Here is a 6,086-nt window from a genome sequence, read left to right on the forward strand (position 1 = left end):
TCACCCAGACTAGAGTGCTATGTCATGATCTCGGCTTACTGCCACCTCCGCCTCCCGGGTTCAAGCGATTCTCCTGCCTCAGCCTCCTGAGTAGCTGGGATTACAGGCACCCACCAACATGTCTGGCTAATTTTTGTATTTTTGTAGAGATGGGATGTCATCATGTTGATCAGGCTGGTCTTGAACTCCTGACCTCAGGTGATCCGCCTGCTTCAACCTCGCAAAGTGCTGAAATTACAAGAGTGAACCACTGCACCCAGCCTCTTTTGTCTATTTTTAAATTGATTTTGTCTAATTTATTGTATGAATTCCTCATATATTTTGGATATGTCATTTGTTAGATACGTGATCTGTAATTATGTTTTCTCATTCTGTGGCTGGTCTTATTCTCTTAAAAATACCTTTCAGAGAATTAAAATTCTTAATTTTGATGAGGTTGATTTATCCATATTTTCTTTTGCTTTTGTGCATTGTACTTTTGCTATTTTATTTAAGCAGAAATACGTTGTCTAGCCCAATTTCACAAAGATTTCTTCTAATTTTTTCTTTAAAAGTTTTATAATTTTTGTTCTATGATCCATTTTGATTGTATTTTTTGTGTATGGTATAGAATAAGGATTGAAATTATTTTTTTAATGGATATCTAATTGTTGCAGCACCATTTGTTGAAAACACTGTCCTTTCGGCGTTCAGGTGCCTTGGTGTCTTTGTTGAAAATGAAATATGTATGTGGGTTTATATCTGGACTATTCTGTTCCATTGGTCTGTTGTCTGTCTTGACTTACAAGCATACTATTTTGATTACTATAGATTAATAATAAATTGAGGTGAGAAATACAATCCTGACTTTTTTTTTCAAAGTTACTTTGACAACTCTAGATCATTTGCATTCGCATAGGTCTTGTTCCGCACCCAGGCTGGAGCTCAGTGATAACTCACTGTAGCTTTGAACTCCTGGGCTCAAGCATTCCTCCCACCTCAGACTCCTAAGTAGTGAGAACTGCAGGCATGCACCACCATACCAGGCTGATTTTGTATGTGTGTATGTGTGTGTGCGTGCCCGTGAGTGTGTGTGTGTGTGTGTGTGTGTGTGTTTAGAGACAGAATCTTGCTGTATTGCCCACACTGGTCTGAAACTACTGGCCTCAAGTGATACCCCCATCTTGCTCTCCAAACGTGTTGGGATTATAGCTGTGAGCCACCACACCTAGCTGGGAATTTTAGAATCACTTTGTCAATTTTACAGAAAAAAAGCCTGCAAGATTTTGATTAGGATTGTGTTAAATCTATAGATCAATTTTGGGGAGACTTACTATCTTAATAATACTGTCATTCATTCTGGGAGCACAATACATTTCTCCATGTGGTTTGTCTTTGATTTCTTAGTACAAAGATTTCAGTACATCTTTTGTTGGTTTTACCCTTAAGTATTTCATAATTTATTTATTTATTTTTTTTGAGTCGGAGTTTTGCTCTTGTTACCCAGGCTGGAGTGCAATGGCGCAATCTCGGCTCACCGCAACCTCCGCCTCCTGGGTTCAGGCAATTCTCCTGCCTCAGCCTCCTGAGTAGCTGGGATTACAGGCACGTGCCACCATGCCCAGCTCATTTTTTGTATTTTTTAGTAGAGACAGGGTTTCACCATTTTGACCAGGATAGTCTCGATCTCTTGACCTCGTGATCCACCCACCTCGGCCTCCCAAAGTGCTGGGATTACAGGCGTGAGCCACCGCGCCCAGCCAAGTATTTCATAATTTTTGATAATATAAATGTATGGTTTAAAAATGTTTATTTCCAATTATTTGTTGCTAGTATAGAGGCATACAATAGATTTTTACATTTTTATCTTGTACCCTGCAACCAAGCAATTCTCCTACCTCAGCCTCCCGAGTAGCTGGGATTACGGGCATAAGCCACCACACCCAGCTAATTTTTGTAGTTTTTAGTAGAGATGGGGTTTCATCATGTTGGCCAGTCTGGTCTTGAACTACTGACGTTGTGATCCACCCGCCTCGGCCTCCCAAAGTGCCAGGATTACAGGCATGAGCTACTGCACCCAGCCCTCCATTGACTTTTCTAAATGGAGGATCATGTTGTCTGCAAACAAGGTTGCTGCTTCTTTTTGCAATCAGGATGCCTTTTATTTCTTGCTTGATTACATTGGCTAGAACTTCCAGTGTAATGTTTAATAGAAGCGGCGAGTAGACATCCTTGCTATCAGCCTGATTGCAGGTAAAAGGCATTCAGTCATTTGCCATTTAAGTATGTTGTTAGCCTTAGGTTTTTTTGTTTTTTGTTTGTTAAAAAATAAAGATCTCCTCTATTAAAGTTGTTTCCTCCTATTTTTGTTGTTTGTGCTTTTGAAGGAATGTGTCCATTTTGTCTAGGTTGTCAAATGTATTAAAATTGTTCATAATGTTTTCTCATCTTTTTAATGTCTTTAGAATCCTTAATGATGTTACCTCTTTCATTCCTGGTATTGTTAGTTTATGTGTTCACTGTTTTTCCCCAATCAGTCTGGTTTATCAATTTTATTTACTTGTATGGGAGATCTAATTTAGTGTGGGAGAGTAGGGAAGACCTTCTTGAGGAAGTGTCATTTGTACTAAGACCAAAAGGGTGAATAGGAGTTAACTAGGTAGTGTGACTTAGTAGTGGGTGAGAGTTCCAGATGAAGAGGATAGCATGTGCAGAGGTTCTGCTGTTAGCCGGCACGGCAAGTTTGAGGAACTCTGAATAGAGGCTGGAACACAGATGGTAAGAGGTTATATGGGATAATATAAGGCTAGAGAAATAACCGTGCCAAGGATTTGGGTCTGGAAGGTGATGCCTAGTGTCTTTGTTTTCAAAGACCACTCTAGTTGTGGTATAGAAAATAGATTCCTGTGGAACAGGGAGATCAGCCAGAAGGCTACTCTGTAGACTGGGTAAAACATGGTGGTAATTTGAGCTAGGGAGATGGTAGAGAAAAGAGAAGTAGACAGAATTCGAAAAATATTTTGGGAGTTAATAACACTTGATGAGGAATGGATATGGGGGCAGGCAGATATGGGGAGAGAGAGAGAGATGTGTGAAGGGTAATATTTGGTTTAATGGTGAATGAAAAGTAGAGGGGTGTTGGTACTATTTACTGAGCGTTTTTTTTTCCCCTGAACTGGAAGCATTTTTCTTCCAGGGGAATATGTATTTTATTTAAGGATGTTTTAAAATCCTATTCATCTGTTAGTACCCAGCACAAATAGAACTTCTTCCTTGAAGTCTTTCTTGACATCTCTTTGCTTGCTGTTCCTTCATGGCTAGAAATAACCTTTGCCTTTTCTGAATTTCTGTTAAACTTTGTTTACGTTTCTATTATGGAGCTTTTTATTGTCATCTAACTTGTTGTATTCTTATTCATATATATGTTTTATTTTCTTTATTGTAGTAGAAACTGTTAATCGAAAGGGAGCTTTATTCATTTTAATAGTTGACAACTAAAACTAATGGTTTCTTTAATGAACACATGCTATAGCCTTATGGAGGTTGGTAGTCTATGAAAGAGTATACCCAGTTTGGTAAATCAGAACTCGTATGCACATTGAGGTATCTATAAATAATAAGAATCACTTGAGTAGTATAATGGTAGGAAGATTTCTTACAATTCCATTATTTAGATCATTAACCATTATTAAACATCATCTTTTTTTTTTTTAAAAAAAAAAAGAGGGGGGAACTACTTCGGTTAAATATGAATGTTTGCTCAAAGTTTCTTAAAATAGATCGTTAATTTAAAAATTTTTGATTTATCAGTCTGAAAATGAAGAGCTAAACATAAACTTAAATAATGCCCAACACTTATAGGGCCTAATAACTGCTCAAAACATTCATACATAATATATCTCATTGTTTTCATAACAGACCTGTTAGATGGGTAAGAAAGGTATTGTTCTTAATTTACAGATTTACGCCATGTATTGAAGAACACTTATTAAGACGTGGGAATGAGGCTATTTTGTGTTTACAAAAATTGAAATATTCCCTATACTTTCTCTAATAGGAGTTAGCTAGAAGCATTTGAGTAATAAAGTAATTGATACTGTTGTAATAGTAATTTTTTTTAATGATTTAACCTGAGTAGCTTTTGGGGCTAGCATCTGAATCAGGTTCAGTTTCTGAAGTGAACTCAACCCTACCATTGTGTTTAAGCATTTTATGATGTTTTAATATTTGACTTTAAAACAGAATTTTAATTTGTCTTTGAAGTAACTAGTAAAGATGCATTTTGAAATAGATTTGTTTAAAATATACTTTGAATGAAGGAAATGGTGTGATCTTACAAATTAAGCACAATTAGGATTTGGAATATGTTGTGGTCTGAATGCTAGTGTCCCTCCCAAATTCATATGTTGAAAGTTAATCACCAATGTGTTAAGAGGTGGGGCCTTTAGGAGGTGATTAAGTCATGAGGGTGACTTAATCCTTTTGAATGGGATTAATGCCTTATAAAAGGGGTGCAAGGGAGCTAGCTGTTTGGACTTTTCTGCCATGTGAGAATGCAGCAAGAAGCACCATCCATGAAGCAGAAAGTGAACCTTCACCAGACACTGAATCTGCTGGGGCCTTCATCTTGGACTTCCAGGCCTCCAGAAATGTGAGAAATAAATTTCTATTATTTGTAAATTATGCAGTCTAAGGTATTTTGTTATAGTAGCCCAAATAGACCAAGATGGAATATAATATTATTCTTGGCCAAGCGTGGTGGCTCACACCTGTAATCCCAGCACTGCCAAGATGGGTGGATCACCTGAAGTCAGGAATTCGAGACCAGTCTGGCCAACCGGGTGAAACCCCATCTCTACTAAATACAAAAAATTAGCTGGACATGGTGACGGGCGCCTATAATCCCAGCTACTTGGGAGGTTGAGGCAGGAGACTCGCTTGAACCTGGGAGGTGGAGGTTGCAGTTAGCTGAGCTTGCGCCATTGTACTCCAGCCTAGGTGATAGGAGCAAGACTCCTTCTCAAAAACATATATGAGTGAACCGAGGGCTTAGTGACCAACATGAACCTCCTCAACAAGCCCAAGAGTGAGATGACTCCGGAGGAGCTGCAGAAGCGAGAGGAGGAGGAATTTAACACGGGTCCACTCTGTGCTCACTCAGTCCGTCAAAAACAACACCCAAGTGCTCATCAACTGCCGCAACAATAAGAAACTCCTGGGCCGCGTGAAGGCCTTCGATAGGCACTGCAACATGGTGCTGGAGAACGTGAAGGAGATGTGGACTGAGGTACCCAACAGTGGCAAGGACAAGAAGAAGTCCAAGCCAGTCAACAAAGACCGCTACATCTCCAAGATGTTCCTGCGCGGGGACTCAGTCATCGCGGTCCTGCGGAACCCGCTTATCGCCGGCAAGTAGCAGCCACCTATCCCTGTCAGTCAACAGACCTCACTCCCCTGTCCTACGGAGTCCACTGCCGCTGGTGTTGAGAACAATAAAAGCTGTGTTTTTTTCTTAAAAAAAAAAAATATATATATATATATAAAATATATATTCTTTCATGTTCTTTTAACATGTTTTAGCAGTGGTTCCCAATCTTTTTGGCACCAGGGACTGGTTTCATGGAAGAAACCTCTCATCCATGGATGGGGAGGGGATGGGTGGGGACAATTCAAGATCATTATATTTATTGTGTATTTTATTTCTGTTGTTATTACATTGCAATATATAATGAAATGATTATACTACTCACCATAATGTAAAATCAGTGGAAGCCCTGAGCTTGTTGTCCTGCAACTAGACAGTCTCATCTGGGGATGAGGGGAGACACTGACACACAAAGTATGTTGTGTGTGTTCTGTCTAGTCTGTAATCTGGTTTTGGTTGCTGTCACTGCAGAAAACCCTACTTCACAAAGATAGGAAGTTGGAAATGGAACCAGGCTTTTCAGAGCTTTTGTGACAATCTCAGAATATTTTGCCTTGATTTTAATCGAGAGGAATGGAAATTTGAAGTTGTCTCAAACATACTTTTAAGGCCACCGTCATTTGCTGTCTCAAGCAGTTGATCCTATTCTAGCATGGGCAAAGTCAATTCACCTGGCTTATTC

At 39.2% G+C, this 6,086-nt stretch overlaps 1 pseudogene across 1 annotated transcript; it reads left to right on the forward strand.

Moving 5' to 3' along the window:
- The first annotated feature begins 5,025 nt into the window (after positions 1–5,025).
- Positions 5,026–5,486, forward strand: LOC108289414 (annotated as a pseudogene). Its single transcript, XR_001819153.2, has one exon. The product of XR_001819153.2 is annotated as a small nuclear ribonucleoprotein Sm D2-like (transcript).
- Positions 5,487–6,086: the final 600 nt, after the last annotated feature.

Source organism: Cebus imitator, unplaced genomic scaffold, assembly GCF_001604975.1.
Source record: "Cebus imitator isolate Cc_AM_T3 unplaced genomic scaffold, Cebus_imitator-1.0 Scaffold402, whole genome shotgun sequence".
In the NCBI taxonomy this organism is placed as follows: Eukaryota; Metazoa; Chordata; class Mammalia; order Primates; family Cebidae; genus Cebus; species Cebus imitator.